Raw genomic sequence first — 20,320 nt, 5'->3', positions numbered from 1 at the left:
CTTCCTTTGCCCCTTCTTTTGTCGGCTGCCTGCTTTCCCTTATATTTTCCAATAATGTCTTTATCTCTTTCCTCAGAGTCTAAGGTTTTCTCGTAGATATCCCCAACGCCTGGTATTTTGTCACGGATGACTCTGCTGAACATTAGCTTTGTGGGCGCTGACCCTGTTGTTCCATGTGGGGTTACATTGTACATCAAAATAAACTTTTGGATTTCCTCTTTGTAGTTTTTCCCATTTGCGTATGCTATTTTTAGGCGTTTCACAAGGGCTCTGTTCATGTTCTCAACTTCCCCGTTTGCTTGCGGCCAATACGGTGGGGTCCTAACCTGTTCAATGCCGCACGCTTTGCAGTAGTTAGAAAACTCCTCGCTAACATACTGGCGTCCGTTATCAGTTCGTAGGTACTCAGGATATCCCAGTCTACAAAAGATTTCTTTCATTGCCTCTATCAGGGTCGTTGAAGATATGGTTTTAAGAAACTTATGCTCCATATATCGTGAAAAATAGTCAATAAAGACTAGAACATATTCATTGTTAGGTAACGGACCTAGCAGATCCGACGCTACCCAAATCCACGGGCCAGTGGGAAAAGGATTTCTATCCATAGGCGGTGGTCGGATGTCTTGAGATACCAGGCAACAATCTCTGCAAGCTTTGACAAACTTTTCTGCCTCTCGGTCTATTTGTGGCCACCATACTTTGGACCGCAGGCGGCGTTTCATTGCTGTCTCGCCGGGATGACCTTCGTGGGCTAACTCCAGTATTTTCATTCTTAGAGATCTCGGCACGACTACTCGGTTTCCCCTCAACAGGAGCGAGCCAACCGCTGACAGCTCGTTACGAAACGGATAGAAGCTCACTGAAACTATCAGGCTTCCAGGAGTCGTTTTCCAGGCAACCGATTTGCGTCCATAATCTCTTCATCCCTCTTGGAAGATTCTGCTATTTCCGAGATTGTCATAGATTTTGGGATGGAGCTCTGTACGACGCGTAGGATGCTGTATTCCGTCCTGAGATCGATTGGTTCTACCGTAGATAGTTGGCAGAGACGAGACAACGCATCTGATATGTTGTCTTTTCCGGATTTATAGATAACGGTGAACGTATATGCCTGGAGTCGCAGCAGCCACCTTTCAATGCGGGCCGGGGGCTTGGATGTTGGTTTGAAAATGGCTTCCAAGGGTTTGTGATCGGTTACGAGTTCGAAGTGCAGCCTGCCAGAAAGTAATAAAATTTCTCCACTGCCCAAACCAGTGCTAGGCTCTCCTTTTCCGTTTGGGAGTAGCGTTTCTCCACCTCTGACAGGGCCTTGCTAGCAAAGGTAATTATTAATGGTTCGTGTTCGACTTTGAATTGCAATAAGACACCCCAAGGGCAACCGGGCTAGCGTCCGCAATCACCCGAGTTCGATGTTTAGGATCGAAATATGATAGTTTGGGTACCTTGGATAGGAGATTCTTAAGGTTGTTGAAAGCATTTTTCTCGGCTTCGCCCCAGGTGAATTTGTTTTTCAGTTTTCAGCAGTTTTCTTAGAGATCTGTGTGACTTGCAAGGTCCGGAATGAACTTTCCGACGTAGGTTACCAAACCGAGGAAGCTCCGTGTTTCCTCTTTGTTCTTCGGGTCTCTGAAAGATCGGATGACGTCAATTTTCTCTGGGTCGACTTCTATTCCCTTGTCGATAAAATATGTCCGAGGAATTTTAGTTTCCTTGTCTTCCAGATGCATTTCTCTTTATTCAGTAGGACATTATTTTCCTGGAATATCTCGGCATACTTCTTTTACGGCGCTGTCGATTTCGAGGTCAGTTGCGCCAAAAATGATTATGTCATCGATGAAGTTCATGGCGTTAGGTACCGTAGATAACATCTGCTCCAGAAGGCGTTGAAAAATTTCGGGAGCAGAATTAACTCCAAACATCAAACCTTATAGCGGAAAAGTCCCCTTGGGGTTATGAACGTTGTTATCTCCCGGCTCGATTCATCAAGGGCCACTTGGTGATAGGCGTCCTTGAGGTCTAGGCGTGCGAAGAATTTCGCCTCTTTGAGTCTGGTCATAAAGCAATCGAAAGTTGGTAATGGATAGTTTTCCCGTAGGATAGCTTTGTTTGCCAGTCGCATGTCGACACATAAGCGGATGTCCCCGTTCTCCTTAAACGCAAGCACGATGGGAGATATCAAGCACTCGGACCCTTGACTGGTTCAATTATATCTCGACTCAGGGCTTCCCCCAGTTTTCCATGACTTTGTCCTCGAGCGCTGCCGGATTCGTCTCACCGGTTGTTGAACGGGTTTTACGTCATAATCGATAGACAGCCTTACTTCAATGTTTTTCCAACTCGGAAAAGGCTCTATTTCTTCAATCCGGTTAATGTTTCTTCCCAGTCGGAGGACTTTTAACTCGATAGCTGTGTCTCGGCCCAACAGAGATTGTTCTCCATTTTCAATCACGTAAAATGAAGCAATCCCTTCGGCACCCGGCTCGACGGAAATTGGGGCCTCGAAAATACACATTACTCGAAGTAATTATTAGAGGCATAGGCTCGGAATTGCTTTTCTGTATGGGTTCTTACGTTAAAGACTGTGGCCTTTCTCTTCACTAGCAGAGACCAGTCCGCGTGGCTGATAAGGTTAAACTTGCACCCCGAGTCAATGATTAAAGGAATTTCGCGGCCTCCCACTCGGCATCGTATGAACTCCTCTTCATCCTCGCTTGACACTCGAAAGCAATGTGCCTCGCCCTTTTAAGTTTGGAGCTGGTGGCCTCCTCTTCGACAGATCGTATGTACGTGCGAGGCCTTTTTAGTTATTCCTTTGGGACTTAGGGAATCGGCTGTTCAGGTTAGTTCGGCACTTCCTGGCATAGTGTCCAGGCTTCGAGCATTATTGCAAGTCACATTTCTTGCCGGACATGATGGGTCATTGTGTGTGTGTCCGAATTTTCCACATCTGGGGCATTCCCCACTCTGCTTGAAACCACGATGTGCAATTTTACAGATGGGTTCCGCACTTGGTCTTGATGTCATTTCTTTTGATTCCTTGTTGATCTGCTCCTCAACCTGACATACTTCGATCACTTCCTCTAGTGAATTTTCCTTCCCCAGGAGTCTTTTCTTGAGGTCTAGAGGTGCCCACACATCTATAATTTTATCCTTAAGACATATATCCTCAATCTCCGCTTTGAGGATCCAAATGCACATCGTTGCATTTGTTGACGGAGTCGCAGCAAGAAATCCCCAAAGCTTTCTGTGTCCAACGGTGTCAGACTTCTGAATAGATGTCTCTCAAACGTTGAGTTCTGCTTTGGTGAGAAGTGTTTATTTAGATGGTCGATGAGGATTTTGTAGATGTCTTCTTTATTTCCGTCGCAGGGCTCAACTAGCGCACCAGGTAGGGAGAATACTACTGACTGTAGCTGGACTCCTCCCAAAAGCAGTAGCTTACTCCTCTTCTGCTTCTCGTAACAATGCCCTCGGCCTCGAGGTATATTGTAAATGCCCTCAACCACTTCTCCCATTCATTTCGGAGGATTGCCTTGTCGATCACCTCGCACAGAAACGGTTTAATGACACTGTCGGTCATTTTAAATACGGGACCTAGACTTGGGGTTTAAAAAAAAATACATTATTAGATTTATGACTTGACTTGTAATTAATACCCGGCCCTCTTAGGAGCTTGTAATTATTACTCAGTCTCAGTTCAATAATACCTCCAATTTACATTGGGTTTAGTTGTTAACTTTTTCCTTTTAATTTTATTAATTCTTTGGCTTGTGGAGAGAATACTGCTCCACCCGACCTTTAACCTTCTGTTTACCACTCAAACCGATACTCAGCTCTTCTTACAAGCTTGTAATGTTATCTTTTTTTTTTTTATTAGATTCTTTATACAAATTTTTTTTTTATTTATATATTTTCGTGTTCCGTTTCTTTTATTTTTTCTAAATATGCTTTGGCTTGTACCACTACTCAGCTCCTCTATTTAGAGCTTATAATGCGTACTCGGCCCTTGCAACTCTTTGGTTGCTAGAGAAATTTCTCAATCAATCACCTTTCAGGCTTGTAAAGAGTATTACTCTTTACCCGGCCTTATTAGTTATTTTTTTTTTTAATCTCCTGGTTGCTAGAGAGTGTCTCTCTAACTCACCTTCTCTTAAGCTTGCGAAGAGTAATCTCTTCACTCAGCCTATCTGTCGGAGTGCATGTGTGTTGGATGAGAGTGAGTGAAAAATTGTGCATACAGAATCACTGATTCTGCTTTGTGCTTAAAGTCAGTTTATGTTGGCAACGTGCAATCTGCACTCCCGCAGCTTATTCTTTCTCTCCTCTTTCTTAACACTTTCACATATGTATATGCCGGTAAGCCCATTCAATCACACACACACTCACGTCCAGCCTATATCACGCCAGTCGTTTACCGTAATTTCGCGCCCTTTTCCCTAATTCATCAAATTTTCCAAGGTTTTAGTTATATTATTATCATTTACCGATTTTTCCACTCGTCGCCAATGTAATGACCCGCTTAACCACAGTAATACACGTTAGGGTTTATGGCTTGTAATGAGTTAGTTTATTTCGGTTTAATAATATTCGCGCACCCCACTCCGCTTCACAGTTCGCACCCGAATAATCCCTTCTCTCACTCCTCTGCTGGGCGATCGTTCGCGCCTGTCCCGTCGCTGCTCTCTCGATGCTTGGTTGTTGGCAATGCCGGTTGCCACAGTGGGTTTCTTGCTTAAGCTGAGTTTCGAAATGTCCGGCTTAGGGTTAAAAATTGACCAAAAAGCGTAGACAGTTGTACTTGGTCTTTCCTCCTGCTTGCTTTCATTAATTTGTATAAGTGGGGAACAATTTCCCCACTGTCAATATCATTGGCTTTTTTGAGTTGAGTTCAAGTTGGATAACGCGGGAGATCTAGAGCAGCTTTCAAATTTTTTCAGTGGCTTTATTTCTTTAATTTGAGTCCAATTTGTGGATGGCTGATTTTCTTGTGCTGTCGCTGTTGTGAGATTTCCATACGTCTCAGTTTTTTTGTGTCCGTATTAGTGGCTGCGGCTGCATTAGTGCAGTCGCTGTGGTGGTAAGACTCTCTTTGAGTAGCGTCGGTTTGTTTGAGTCGTTGTGGGGAGTGAATTTCCCTTGTGTATTTGTGAAGAGATGGAGGAGAAGGCGATTTCCCCTTCGAGATGCTGCTTTTGGCGCCAACATTGACTGCAGCAGTATTGGTGATAAGAGGGGGTCTCTTTGGGCATTTTTGGCGTTTATATTCTCTTTCATATTTAGAGAAAGGGAATTAAAGAAATTCAAGGCTACCCAAGAAGAGTTTTTGGGCTTTTCTTTTGATTTGGAGGCAATTTCTTCTGGTTAATATTGACGGTATTAACCAGGGAATCGCCAGACCCGTGGACATAGGCGAAATATTTAAATGAAGTGGGAAGATCGCTCTTCTGGACTAGAGGTAATTGAAAGAACCTCGTCTTCAGAGAAAAGGTGGTCAGAACTGGACATATTTGTTTTTTATTATATTTAAAAATATAAGCGATAATTGTATTGGTATAAATACCCTGGATATTTGATTTTAGTGATTTCTCCAGTTTTATCGTTTCCTTGCTTTGGAATTTCTCCTTCTCTTCTAAGATTTCTCCAGGTGTACTTTCTTCCTTTCTCTCGGCGTTTCTTCTCCTTATTTCCTTTGGTTGAGGCGGCGTCTTTTCGCGGTTGCACAATTACTGTTTTATTGTTCGTTTTCGTTAGACCACTAAATGTTAATTGTTGTCGCGGTTTAATACTTTGCGGCCGGAAGACAATTTATAACAATAATTTGTCTATTGAAGAACGAATTTAGTTAAGTTTGCGCATGAGAGTAAAAGGCAAGCGAAGCGCGTTTGTTTTAATTAAATAATTTAATTTAATTATTTATTATTTATTTATTTAATTTATTTTATTTATTTATTTAATTCATTTTATTTAATTTTTTTTTTTTTTTTTTTTTTTTTTTTTTTTTTAACTTTGTAGTGAGGTACGGAGACAGAATGAATTCTGTTCCGCATCCACAATTTATTTTGCCTTTGATTACAATGTGTGTAATATATAGGTACAATTATTTGAAATTTAGAGTTTTAACATTGCTGGGGTGAGTTTGGGGCTTGGACATAGTTAGTATTAATGTATTATTTGTTAGTTTAGATTTCAACAGTAACATGGACTGGTAACATTAAAATTTGCATGGTTTGTTTACATTTAACAATTAAATTATTTTACAATAGATTTTGCAATTTTGACTAACAATGTTGTTTGATTTATTTCTTTTCAGGTACCCCTGCCAGAAGGACAGGAGCGCCGAGTCGTTGGAATCCTCAGGAGTCGTCACCGGTGAGCGCCTGTTGGTGTGGCTGTGATTTGTTGTGGCCGCTGGAAGAGCTCCGCTTGCAACAAGCTCGCCTGGTCGGTTGCAAACAATTGCATGTGTTTTGAAGAAGCAAGATCCCGCGCAGCCGTCATTGGAGTGTAATGGAGCAGCTGGCAACATGTGGTGGAGACGAAGGTTGCACGGAGCGCCGCGTCCTGTGGCCATTGCGTCGGGACTGGCTGCTAGGAGCTTCCAGATCAGGAATAGTTGCCGAGGACCGCCGCAACGGTAGAGGTCATGGTATTTCAGGATGTTCCGGGTCAGGAATTGTTGCCGAGACCGTAGCAACGATGGGGCCATGGAAATGAATGTAAAGTTAAATTTTTGGTAAGTATTACATTTGTTAATTGTTTTGTGGTTTCACTAGTTTTTTTTTGTATTTTTCAGGTGCCCAGGCTGGACGATATTTGAAGGTAAGTATTTGTTTATTTATATAGTTGTATTAATTATTGTTTTTCAGGTGTGTTTTTTAGGTGGGCTGTTCTGAAGGTGGGTATTATGTTTGTTTTAAATTGTATTAACTTTTTGTTTTTTTTGTATTTAGACTTTTGTCATCGTGCTGATCCGTGGTTTTGGTTTTTCAAGTTTCATTAATCTGGAGGTAAGTATTTTTTTGTTGTTATAATTGCAGTAATATTTGTTTTTGTTTTTGGTACATTTGTAGCAGCTAATATTAAGGCCGTCGCAGCTGGGATGCCGTGGTTTGGAGTTCTTCAAGTTGGCAATTAGATAAGTATTAAATTTACAATATATTTCCCAGAATAGCTTGTGTTTCCTTCTTTCAGTATTAGCAGTCTTGGAAGGAGGATGCATGCGTGTTTTCAGCAGGATGGAGTGGCGATATTGGTATTAATTGCTTTGCTTATCCGGTTTGATGTTTTCTATGTGTTCTTGGTTAGTTTTGTATCACGTTCTTTTATTTTCCTTTTTTACAGGTTAGTGGAAAATTCGTTGAAAGTGTGATGCTGAGGAAATGTATTCATTTTGGAGGACAATTTTGCAGCCTTTTGGTGTGGGGTCAGATCCGCGCCGGTGATCCATATTAAGGCAGTGGCATCAGGTAGCGGAGAGGCATCATAGTTTTGTTAGTTTTTGTGTTTATTAACGCGAAAATTCGCAATTTTGTTTTACATTTGAAAGGCCCGTTTCCTCTTGTCTGTTGCGTAGGATGTGGGTCAGTATGACTGCGGTTAGTGAGGTAAGTGCTTTATTAGTTTTGTTTTATTTATTTGTGATTTGTTTGTTGTTAATAAATTGTTTGTTTTTTTTTTTTTTTTTGGTTTTAGCATCAAATTACTGTTGCGCTCGTCCGGCTGGAAGTTTGTAAGAGCAGCAAAGTTTCCTGATCGACGCGGAGGCAGCTTAGATGACCCGTATTTTGCGGTGCGACGATGTGTGAAGATTGTACGGAGTTAAGTATTATTCAGGACTGTGCCGGAATTCAGGTAGTGACGATGTGCATATATTGCTGCAGCGAGTCGTCTTATATTCATCATTTTTTCGCACTAATCCTTTTCGAATCCATCTCCGGTACTCCTTATGTCAATTTTTATTCGCATCACTTCGTCAGGGTCAGCTGAGTGCATTGTCGTTGGCTTTATAATCCGGATGCGTTGAGGTGAGGGTATTAATTAGGTTTTTGTACCATCCATCTAATTGGTTTGTTTTTCCTCAGGATTTTACGTTTGGCATGAGAAGAAGATATGTATCATTGTTGTCAAGAGAGAAGCAGGTCGACATGCGTCTTTCCGTCGGTCATAGTTTGTAGTTTGTATCTTAATTAATTAGGAATAATTGTAAATACATGTATTTTTGGTTTTAATTGCTTTAATTAAATTGTGAAGACTAATTAGGTTGGTCAGCTTCGGGTTCGTAGTCTGGGATTATAATTTTGATTACAGTGGTGGGTTGTCCGAGCATTAGTTCCAGAATTTCCTCTCTGGTCCTTAGTCCTTTTCTGAATAATTTGCTGTAATGATTTATTTCAAGTTCACACCATCTGTCTGGTGGTCCCTTCTCTAAAGCTTTTCTCCTTTCGGCTTTTCCTTTTCCACTCTCATTTCTCAGCTATAGATTGCCTTATTTCCAATTCTTGGTCAGCAATCAGGAGGAGGGTTGGAAGGGTCTGTCTGTATTTGGTTCTCATTTTTGCGACTATTTCAGCTTCCTCGTTTTTTGTATAATCATGTATGGAGCTGTAGGTGGGTTCTGCAGGTGGTTTTGGTTGGTGTTGTTGAAGAGGCAGGAAATATTTTGAAAGTTGCTTGACGTATCTGCTTCTGCTTAGTTCCAGTCTGATAGGCTTGTAGGCGTTAATTAGGAGGTCATATATTAGAGGGTTTTCATGGTCAGTAAGGGAGTTGGCGAAGCGTTGGCTTGCTTTGTGGAAAATTTCGTCGAATTATTTAATGTTATAAATTGTCCTTATGGTTGCTTGTCTCGTATATCTGCTGGCGTTAATGATTCGTCTGACATATTTGTTTTCCATTGTTTGAATTTTGTTTGCTTGGGTGTCCGATACCAGCGAGCCCCATATTGCTAAGGCAATATGACAATTTGTTTCCAGAGGAGAATCTTTGCGTTTTTAGGTAGGTGGCTATTTTTTCCTACTAGCCATTCTAGTTTTTTGTAAGCAGCTATAGTCTTTCCTTTTAGTAGCGTTATGTGTGCTCCAAAGGTCAGTTTTCTGTCTAGCATAAGTCCGAGATAGCGTTGCTTGTTTAATTTGGCAGCTCTTTGTCCATTAATTGTTGGAGGAGTGTATGCATTAGTTTCTTCTCTTTTTAGGGAGAAGAGAATGTGTCCGGTTTTCTTTGCATTAATTGCTATGTCCCATTTTTTTGACCATCTACAGAAAACGTTAAGGTAATTTTGATTTAGGTTGATCGCAAAATTGGTATATTTAGACCGGCTAAGAATTATGGTATCGTCTGCATATGTAGCTAAGATAGTATTTGTTTGGTTGTAATCAGGGAAGGATATGTGACGCATATAGTCTTTTACGATTGGGTAGGGCATATCAGATGAGTATATTGAGTAGAGGACCGGACCCAGTATGCTGCCCTGGGGAACTCCTGCTCTAATTTTTCCTATCCTAGACGTCGTTTCACCGTCGATCCTGACAGAGATGCGTGCTTCAATTTTTTTGGGAAATGTCCAGTTTTCAGGATGTTGTTATAGATAAGTATTAGGTATAATCTGGCTTTTGTGGGTAGGTTTTTATGGTTTTGTTGTTAAGGTTGTCAGTTCCTGGGGTTTTTTTTAATTCCAGTGAGTTTATCAGCTCATTTATTTCAGCCAGGTGCTGTTGAAGGTGCTGTTACCGGATTCGCCGTTCGCATCTAAAGATCTGAATTTTTCTAATTCACTTCTGACGAATTCCCTGTCTTTGGCGTCGTTATTTTGATTTGCCTTGAAGCGGGACTCAAGGTGGGCTGCAAAAGCTTCAGCTTTTTCATCTAAGGTCCTGGTCCAGGGGTAGTCAGTTCTTAGGCTGTTGTCTTCATTGTCCTTTTTTATCGGCCAGCAGGGACGAGGTTGCTTTTTGATTGTGTTTGTAGTTTTCCATAGTTTTTGCATTCTATATCGGTCTGTGGTGTCGATGTCCTGTAGGTTGCGGTTGAGGAGTTTTAGTTTGAGCTTTCTGATTTCTTTAGACAGTCTATTTTGCACGTTTTTAAACCATCTTCGGGCTTCGTCAGTTCCTACTGCCCTTAAGATTCTATTTAGCTCCTTTTTTTTTTTTTAGGTGCGATTTAGGTGCGCAAATCTTGGGGGCGATTTGATGGGGTGGCTTCGTTGGCTGCAGATTTTATGTTGTTGATAAAAATGTCTATGCAGTCGTCAATGTCCTGTCCTGTGCGTATTTCCGTATTTAGTAATATTTTGTTTTCTAGATTTTTCTTGAATTTCGTGAGATTTGTTCTTTTTTGTATAATTGCATTGTTTGTTGTATTATTAAGTTGCCAGTCGGTGTCATCGGGATCTAGGACTATTTGGATAGGGAGGTGGGCCGAGCTGAGTTCATCTGTAGAGTAAGTTTTTAGTCTTTGAGTGTGGAAGCCCTTGCAGATTGCAAAGTCCAATGCAGAGGGCTGTTTTTTCTTGTCAAAAGGAAAGTGTGTGGCTTGGCCGGTGGCCACTATGTCAAGGTCTTTTCTTGCAAGGATTGACTGTGACAGGGATCTTCCCTCAGCGCAAGATAAAAAGTTACCCCAGAGTCTGTGTTTGCAGTTCCAATCGCCGCCAAGTACAAATTTGGTTTTCCCGTCGAGGAGCTTGTCGAAGTGGTTGAAGAGCTTTGAGAATTGCTCAGTGGTCCATTTAAATACAGGTGGGCAGTATATTGAGGCAACAATTGTCATGTTTGCGCGTATGCGACTTGAAGGTATAAGTGCTATGGGTGCGCTTTGCATGAAATCAGTCTCTATGGGATTAAGGCAGGTGTGTCGAATGTTTTGATTGACGATGGTAGCCGTGCCGCCTTTTCTGTGTGAAGTAGGGTTTTGTGCTAGGTATGTGTGGAAACCTTTGAAGTTTAGTGCGTTGGAATTTCGCTCTAACCTGGTTTCTGTTACTAGCATAATTTGGATACCTTCTTTTTTAATGTAGGCCTCCAGTTCATTTATTTTATTAGTAATTCCGCATGTGTTCCAATATCCTATTTTAAGGGTATTGGAAGATTGTCCGTTATTTAGATTTAAAGTCATAGTGGGAGTTTAATTTGCGTTGAGGATTTGAAGATTCAGGAGGTCATGAGGTGTGCTAAGGTCGGCTCTTTGGTAGATTCGAGGCACTTGAATAACAGTTCCATTAGGTTGTCAATTTTGTTTTCGATATTTTCCACTCGTAGTGTAAGACTTTTACTGTGGTAGTCAGAGGGACTTTTTTGCGGATTTGAGTAAGTGTCCATAGACGTGGGGATGTTGTCTTCTATAATCCTTGGCTTAAAGAATGCTCTGGCAGCTCTGCTGGTGGTCGGCGGGCTGCCATCGACTCCCCTCCTTATGTTTGTCATATTTTCTTCCGGGTCCTGGTCCTTGCGTTCACATCTTGCTTTGCGGAGCTTGTCCTGGAAACTTTCCAGGTGCCTTTGTGCCGGGTTGCTCGTCATGTTAGGTGGTCGTGAATTTGGCTTATCCTTGGGATTGATCGTGCCTTTATTGGAGACATTGTCTGGATTGCGGCGCCATTTACTCAGCCGCTTCTGGATGGCCAAGTTGTGGGAAGATAGGCGTGGCTGGATTTGCCTTGCATCGTTTCTGTTTTGCCGGAAAGGGTTCTTCCGAAATGCTCTTGTTGTGTCATGGCGGGATTCAGCTGTTGTCCTGTTGAATAATGATGAGCTGAATGGCAGCCGGGGGTGTTGTTGCGAGAGGGAGGGTACCGTCGTCCATAGTTGTTTGTGTTGGCATCCTTGATTGTCCGTATTTTGCTGATGTTAATGTTGTTCACTGCCAGTTTTCGTTTTTCAGCCTTATAACCATCCCTTATACGCACTTATATGCTCTCCAGAGCAGTTTGCGCAAGTGGCGGGTGTGGATTTTGGCTTGGTGCAACAGGATGACAGGTGATCGCCAGCGCATTTCATGCATCTTGGTGGTCTCATGCATGAGTTTTTGGCATGCCTGTAGCCCTGGCATCTGTAGCATTGGACCGACTTCCGTGTCCTGTTTTTTCTTTCAATATCCACTCTTTGCCCACCGATTTGTTTGAGTGAGATAATTTTGTCATGACTACCGTCCTTGGCCATGACGATCTCCACTTCAAACATTCGCATGGAGCCACCTGTAGCCGGATTCGTCATATTTCTGACGAAGCGCGCAGAGAATCCTAGCTTCAGCAACTCCTTGACAATCCACGAGCATGGAGTGGAGTGGTGGAGATGTCTGATTACTACTCGGAAACCTCTCTCGGACATTGTCTGGTTGGTAGATAGAGGGAAGCCGTTAGCTGTAATGACATCTTTGATTTTGTGGTAGGCGGTCATGTCCTTGGCCTGGATCCTGACCCCGTTCCCTTCAATTGCCCTGGTGGTATAGCTGGAGACTCCTGCTGTATAGTTTAACTTTTCTAGTAGCGGGACAATGGTGCTCTGCGGCTTTGTGGCACAAGTTTCCAAGGTGGCAGCTCTGCGTCTGTGTTTTGAGGGGGTGGCGTCGTTTCGCTGCGAGCAGGTGCATTGATGCTGCAGGGTAACGGCTGGTGGGAGGGTTGATTTCGGTTTTGGATTCCTCATATACAGATTTGGCTGCCTTGCTTTGGAAAACGGGTGTGGTGAGGGGGGGGGGGAAAATGCTGGGAGATTCGAAATTGGAGGTCGCGCATAGTCTTTTATTTGGCGTCTTGAAGCTGGAGCATTCCAAATCGTCATTAGTTCTCTTGGCCGGGGTTTTCGTAGTTGGAGCCGGAACTGAGGGTGCCACAAAGATTGGACCTGTTCCAGCAACCACTTCCGAGAAACTCATGGGCTGCTCGTCTGGGCTCCTGGAGGGTGATTTGAATAAATCTCGCTTGGCAGCAGGCCGACTAAGGGTGCGGGCTGTTGTTAGATTCACCACAGTGGGCATGGCGCTATGGTTAGGTTTTAATTTTAAATCACCCTGAGAAGAAGGGTGAAAAGAAGCATTCCTTTGGTGAGAGGAAATGCTTCTTTTCCCAGTATTTACAGAGCGATTGGTGGGTTTCTCGCTTAAGCTGAGTTTAGAAATGTCCGTGGAGCATAGCAACTTGTGTAAGTAATTGGTTTATTATTATCTTGGTTTTGTTCCTTGCTTTTGCTGGTTTGAATTTGTGGGGAGTGAATTTCCCCTCCTGGCTTTCTAAGCTTTTGCTTGTGCTAGTGTGAGTATGTGAAAGAGGGGAAATTGTGTTGCGGCCAATTTTGGTGGAGGAGCTGAGATTCATATCAATGCTGCGAACACTGTGCGAGAGGGAGGGGAAAGTTCCCAAAGCGTCGCTGATTTTGGCGCCTCTTTGATCTGCATCGGTGTTGGTGGCTGCGGCTGCATTAGTCAAGTTCGATGATGTAGGTGTGTTCTCTTTTTGAGAAGCGTCAGTATGTGTGAGTGCAGCTGCTTGAGTTGGAGTCGTTGTGGTGAGTAAATTCCCTTTGGGTATGTGTGTGGTGAGCGGAGGAGAGGGCAATTTCCCCTTTGGGATGCTACTATTGGCGCCACCCGTGATTGCATCCGTATTGGTAAGCGATAGGGGGTCTCTTTGGGCATTATTGGTGGAAAGGGAATTACCAATTTTTAAAGCAGCCCCAGAAGAGTTTTTAGGACTTATCTTTTTGTGATTTAAAGGCAATTTTTTCTGGTTAGTATTAACGATATTAGCCTGGGACTTGTCAGACCCGTGGGACATAGGCGAATTATTTAAATAAGAAGGTGAAGATCGCTCTTCTGGGCTAGAGGTAATTGAAAGTACCTCGTCTTCAGAAAAAAAGTGGTCAGAACTGGACATGTTTATTTTTTATTATATTTAAAAATTTAAGCGATACTAGTAGAGGTATAAATACCCTGGATTTTTGATTTTAGTGTGTTCTCCAGCTTATCGTATCTTTGCTTTGAATTTCCTCCTTCTCTTCCAAGACCTCTCCTGGTTTACTTTCTTCCTTTCTCTCTGCGTTTCTTCTCCTTATTCCCTTTGGTTGAGGCGGCGTCTTTTCCAAGTTGCACAATTACTGTATTATTGTTCGTTTTCGTTAGACCACTGAATGTTAATTGTTGTCCCGGTTTAATACTTTGCGGCCGGAAGACAATTTATAACAATTTATTTGTCTATTGCAGAACGAGTTTAGTTAAGTTTGCGCGTGAGAGTATTAGGCAAGCGAAGCGCGTTTAATTTAATTAATTATTTATTTAATTTATTTTATTTATTTATTTAATTCGTTTTTTTTTTTTTTAAGCTTTGTTTTTTAACTTTGCTGGTGGAGGTACGGAGACAGAATGAATTCTGTTCCGCATCCACAATTTATTTTGCCTTTGATTACATTTTATGCAATATGTAGGTACAATTATTTGAATTTAGAGTTTAACATTGCATGGGGTGAGTTTGGGGCTTGGACATAGTTAGTATTTAATATAAAGTTAGTATTTTTTTTTTAGGCTTTAGATTATAGACAGAGACATGGACTGGTAACATTATTGTCTTGCATGTTTTGTTTACATTAATAAATTGTAGTGATTTTACAAAAAACATTGAAATTTAGGACTAACATTGTGTAATTTATTTATTTTCAGGTACCCCCGCCAGAAGGACGGAAGCATCGAGTCGCTGAGGAGCCTAAGGAGTCATCACAGGTGAGTTTTTGTTGTGTGTTGGCTGTGGACTGTTGCGGCCGCTGGGAGTGGGCCACTTGCAACAAGTATGTCCGGCCGGAGTTGCAGGTGAATTGTTCTCGGTAGCAGCATCCCGCGCCGCCGTTATTTGGTGAAGATCCGTTATATCGTCAGTGATCTGATTTATGCAGATTTATGCAATTGTTTAATGAGTTCGTTTGTATTGCAGATGCAAATTGCCGGTCGTCAGGAAGAGGAGTTGCGTAGAGTAATCCCACGCAGCTGTCATTGCATTTTTATTGAGCTGCTGGCATTATGTGGTGGAGTTCGTTTTATCATCTGCTATCTATTATCTATTATCATCTGCTACTTTGTCTGTCCGGTTTGTTATTGTCTATATGCTCTTGAGTAATTTTTGTATCGAATTCTTATTTATTTTCCTTTTATTGCAGGTTAGCGGAGAATTCGTTGAAGATACGATACTGAGGAGAATTATTCGTTTTAAGGACAAATTTTGCAGCTTATTAATGTGGCATCAGCGCCGCGCTATGCAGTGGCGTCAGGAGAAGGAGACGGCATCATAAAATTGTCAACTTTTTGTGTTTAAAATCGCCAAAGTTGGTGATTTTGTTTTGCTTTTGCGGTGCCTGTCTCTTGTTGTCGGTTGTGTTGAAGGATTTACGTGCGTGGCGTCAGGAGGATGGAGTCGCATATATGATGGAGTCGCATATATGTAAACTTGCCTGGCAAGTTTTGCGTTTTTCTGTGTGTCCTTGATTAATTTTGTATCATGTTCTTATTGATTTTCCTTTCCTTACAGGTTATCGGAAGATTATTAAACATACGATACTGCGGAAAATTATGCAATTTAGGGACGGATTTTGAGGCTTTTAAATGCGCTAGTGATCCTTGATAATGCAGTGGCATCAGGAGGTGGAGACGGCTTCGTAAAATTGTCAATTTTTTGTGTTTATAATCGCGAAAGCTGCCGATTTTGTTTTTCTTTTGCGAAGACCTCCTCTTCTTGTTGGTTGCATTGGATCACCAGTTGGCTGTGGTCAAGGAGGTAAGAGCAAAATTTAATTGTTTTGTTTAATTTCTTATTGGTTAATTGTTTTGTTTTCAGGTTTTAGCGTCAACTAATGTCGGCGCTCGTCGATCTGGGAGATTATAAGAGTAGCAGGAAGGATAGATTTTGCAGCTCCGCGCTAGGTGCCCTGATCGAAGCGTAGGCAGCTTATATAGCCCGTCTATTGCGTTAGAATAGATATAAGTAGATGTAGGTTTAATTGGATGTTTCCATGTCTAGATTGTTATCTCTTCCTTGTATGATTAAGGCCAATAAACTGTCAATTTTCTTCTCTAAATTGTCGACTCTATTTGCTAGGTTTGTTGTGTGGTCGTCCGAGAGGCCTTTTTGTGAGTTAGGATTGGAGTTTATTGGCGATGGCGTGGCTTCATCTATAAATCTTGGCTTGAAGCTAGCTCTAGCAGCTCTGCTGGTGGTAGGAGGGCTGTCATTTCTAACTTGCATGGGATTTGAAGTACCTTTTTCAGGTTCCTGGTCATTTTCTTCACTCCTTTGTTTTCGGAGCATTTCCTGGTAATTTTCCAGATGTCTTTGCGCTGGGTTGCTTGTCTTGGATACCAGTCTTGGCTTTGCATTGTTTTTTGAAGTTAACCTACCCTTTTTTGGTATCTTATTAGTGTTTCGGCGCCATTTATTCAGCCGCATCTGAACGGCAGTGTCATGGGAGGAAAAACGTGGCCTTCTGTCATTCATATTAACATCGACTTTCTGGCTGCTTCCTGGCGGGCTTCAGCGATTGATCTGCTCAGGATTGCTGAGCTGTGTGGCAGCCGAGGGGTATTATTGCGTGGAGGAGGGCCTTGACGTCTATAAAAGTTTTTTTTTGTTGCGTCTTTAATTATCCGAATTTTGTTTGTGTCAATGTTGTTTGCCGCAAGCTTTTGTTTTTCGGCCTGGTAAGCGGGGCATCCTTTGTAAGCACTGATGTGCTTTCCAGAGCAGTTGACGCAGGTAGGAGGGGCGGTTCTTGGCTTGGTGCAACAGGATGACAGGTGATCGGCAGCGCATTTCATGCATCTTGGTGGCCTATAGCCCTGGCATCTGTAGCACTGGACCGGCTCCCGTGTCCTGTTTTTTCTTTCAATGTCTACCCTTTGCCCACCGATTTGTTTGAGTTAGATAATTTTGTCATGACTGCCGACCTTGGCCATGACGATCTCCACTTCAAACATGCGCATGGGGCCACCTGTAGACGGACGAAACGCGCTGTGAATCCGAGCGTCAGCAACTCCTTGACAATCCACGAGCATGGAGTGGAGTGGTGGAGATGTCTGATTACTACTCGGAAACCTCTCTCGGACATTGTCTGGTTGGTAGATAGAGGGAAGCCGTTAGCTGTAATGACATCTTTGATTTTGTGGTAGGCGGTCATGTCCTGGGCCTGGATCCTGACCCCGTTCCCTTCAATTGCCCTGGTGGTATAGCTGGAGACTCCTGCTGTATACTGTACTTTTTTAGTAGCGGGAAAATTTCTTTGATATCGTTGACGAGAATGGGAGGTGCTCTGCGGCTTTGTGGCACAAGTTTCCAAGGTGGCACTGCGTGCAGGAGCATTGGTGCTGCAGGGTAACGGCTGGTGGGAGTGCCGATTCCTGGTTTTGGATTCCTCATATACAGATTTGGCTGCCTTACTTTGGAAAACGGGTGTGGTGAGGGGTGGAAAAATGCTGGGAGATTTGAAATTGGAGGTCGCGCATAATCTTTTATTAGGCGTCTTGAAGCTTGAGCGGTCCAGATCGCCATTTGTCCTCTTGGCCGGAGTTTTCGTTATTGGAGCCGGAACAGAGGCTGTTCCAGCAACCACTTTCGAAAAACTCATGCGCTGCTCGTCTGGGCTCCTGGACGGTGAGTTGAATAAGTCCCGCTTGGCAGCAGGCCGACTAAGGGTGCGGGCTGTTGTTAAATTCACCACAGTGGGCATGGCGCTATTGTTGGGTTTTAATTTTAAATTAGTGGGTTTCTTGCTTAAAATGAGTTTAGAAATGTCCGGCTTAGGGTTGAAAATTGACCAAAAAGCGTTGACAGTTGTACTTGGTCTTTCCTCCTGCTTGCTTTCATTAATTTGTATAAGTGTTTCCCCACGATTTCCCCACTGTCAATATCATTGGCTTTTTTGAGATGAGAGTCAAGATTGGCTAACGCGGGAGATCTAGAGCAGCTTTCAGAATTTATTTCAGTGGCTTTATTTGTTTGCGTATGTGAAGGAGGGGAAAAAACATTGAGTCCAATTTTGGTGGATAAGCTGAGATTTTTCTCTGTGCTGTCGCTGTGTGGTAGAGAGGGTAAATTTCCCATAGCGTCGATCAGTTTGGCGCCTCTTAAATCTGTGTCCGTATTAGTGGCTGCGGCTGCATTAGTGCAGATCGCTGTGGTGGGTAAGTACTCTCTTTGAGTAGCGTCGGTTTGTTTGAGTCGTTGTGGGGAGTGAATTTCCCTTGTGTATTTGTGAAGAGAATGGAGGAGAAGGCGATTTCCCCTTCGAGATGCTGCTTTTGGCGCCAACATTGACTGCAGCAGTATTGGTGAGCGAGAGGGGGTCTCTTTGGGCATTTTTGGGGTTTATATTCTCTTTCTTATTGAGTGAAAGGGAATTAAAGAAATTAAAGGCTACCCAAGATGAGTTATTTGGGCTTTTCTTTTGATTTGGAGGCAATTTCTTCTGGTTAATAATGACGGTATTAACCAGGGAATTGCCAGACCCGTGGGACATAGGCGAAATATTTAAATGAAAAGGGGAAGATCGCTCTTTTGGACTAGAGGTAATTGAAAGTACCTCGCCTTCAGAAAAAAGGTGGTCAGAACTGCACATGTTTATTTTTTATTATATTTAAAAAATTAAACGATACTAATAGAGGTATAAATACCCTGGATTTTTGATTTAAGTGTGTTCTCCAGTTTATTGTATCTTTGCTTTGAATTTCCTTCTTCTCTTCTAAGATTTCTCCTGGTTTACTTTCTTCCTTTCTCTCTGCGTTTCTTCTTCTTATTCCTTTAGTTGTGGTGGCGTCTTTTCCAAGTTGCACAATTACTGTTTTATTGTTCGTTTTCGTTAGACCACTGAATGTTAATTGTTGTCGCGGTTTAATACTTTGCGGCCGGAAGACAATTTATAACAATTAATTTGTCTATTGAAGAACACGTTTAGTTAAGTTTGCGCGTGAGAGTAATAGGCAAGCGAAGCGCGTTTGTTTTAATTAAATAAATTTAATTTAATTATTTATTTATTTAATTTATTTTATTTATTTTTACTTTGTAGGTGGAGGTACGGAGTCATTTTTTTACTTTGTAGGTGGAGGTACGGAGACAGAATGAATTCTGTTCCGCATCCACAAATTTATTTTGCCTTTGATTACAATTAATGCAATATGTAGGTACAATTATTTGAGTTTTGGAGTTTAACATAGCTTGGGGTGAGTTTGGGGCTTGGACATAGTTGCAGTTAGTATTTTTGTAGGCTTGGATTTCAGACAATGACATGGACTGGTAACATTATCGTCTTGCATGTTTTGTTTACATTTTTAAAATGAAATTATTTTACAATAAACATTAAAATTTTAGACTAACATTGTTTGATTTACTTCTTTTCAGGTACCCCCGCCAGAAGGACAGGAGCACCGAGTCGCTGAGAGCCTCAGGAGTCATCACAGGTAAGTTTTGTTGCAATTTGGCAGTGGTCTATTGCGGCCGCTGGAAGTGGGCCACTTGCAACAAATATGTCCAGCCGGCGTTGCAGGTTATTTGTTCTCGTTTGCAGCATCCCTCGCCGCCGTCATTTTGTGAAGATCGGTTGTATCGTCGGCAGTTTTATGCAATTGTTTGATGAGATTGGTTACATTGCAGATACTATTTGCCGTTCGTCAGGAAGAGGAGTTGCGATGAGTTGTCCCACGCAGCTGTCATTGCATTTTTAGAGAGCTGATGGCTTTATGGTGGTGGAGTCGTCTCGTGGCAGAGAAGTCGTCAGAGAGGATTGTGGCTCGGTCTATCACCGAGAGAAGCCAGGTGCACCGCGTCTTGTGGCGATAGCGTCAGGATTGGCAGCTTGGGGCCGCCGGTTTGAGATTTGTTGCAGAGAGCCGCCGCAACGAAATAGGCATGGAAATGGATGCAGAAAATAGTATTTGGTAAGTGTTATATATGTTATCTGTTTTTTATGATTGCATTAATTTTCGTTTTTTTCAGGTACGTTGAGTGGATTTTAATTTAAGGTAAGTATTATATTTGTGTGTAATTGTTTATATAGTTGTGTTTATTATTGTTTTTCAGGTACTTAAGGAGGAAGCTTGTCTGGGGTGAGTACTGTATTGCTTTTATAATTGCGTTGATTTTTTTTTTTGCTTTTCAGGTACGTTTTGTAAGAGCTAATTTGGAGGACCTTTCTTATTGAGCAATTGCAGCTGGGATGCCGCGGTTTTGGAGTCATCAAGTTTGCAATTAGATAAGTATTACATTTTAAATATAAATTTCCCAGTAATAGCTTGTGTTCCCTTGTTTCAATAGTTGGAGTCTTTGAAGCTGGAGCTGCGTGCTTGTCGTCAGCAG

At 42.3% G+C, this 20,320-nt stretch overlaps 2 long non-coding RNA genes across 2 annotated transcripts; both read left to right on the top strand.

Annotated features, from left to right (window-relative positions):
• Nucleotides 1–14,607: 14,607 nt before the first annotated feature.
• LOC117150124 lies at nt 14,608–15,429 on the top strand. Its single transcript, XR_004460707.1, has 3 exons — nt 14,608–14,709; nt 14,918–15,070; nt 15,141–15,429. It is a non-coding gene; the product is annotated as an uncharacterized LOC117150124 (long non-coding RNA).
• Nucleotides 15,430–19,356: 3,927 nt separating this feature from the next.
• On the top strand, nt 19,357–20,088 carry LOC117150131. The gene is made up of 4 exons (XR_004460713.1): nt 19,357–19,425; nt 19,619–19,902; nt 19,961–19,986; nt 20,045–20,088. It is a non-coding gene; the product is annotated as an uncharacterized LOC117150131 (long non-coding RNA).
• The last annotated feature ends 232 nt before the right edge of the window (nt 20,089–20,320 follow it).

This window comes from Drosophila mauritiana, unplaced genomic scaffold (assembly GCF_004382145.1).
Source record: "Drosophila mauritiana strain mau12 unplaced genomic scaffold, ASM438214v1 Y_33, whole genome shotgun sequence".
Classification (NCBI taxonomy): Eukaryota; Metazoa; Arthropoda; class Insecta; order Diptera; family Drosophilidae; genus Drosophila; species Drosophila mauritiana.
Note: the sequence above shows the minus strand (reverse complement) of the source record. Positions and strands in the feature narration are given on the sequence as shown.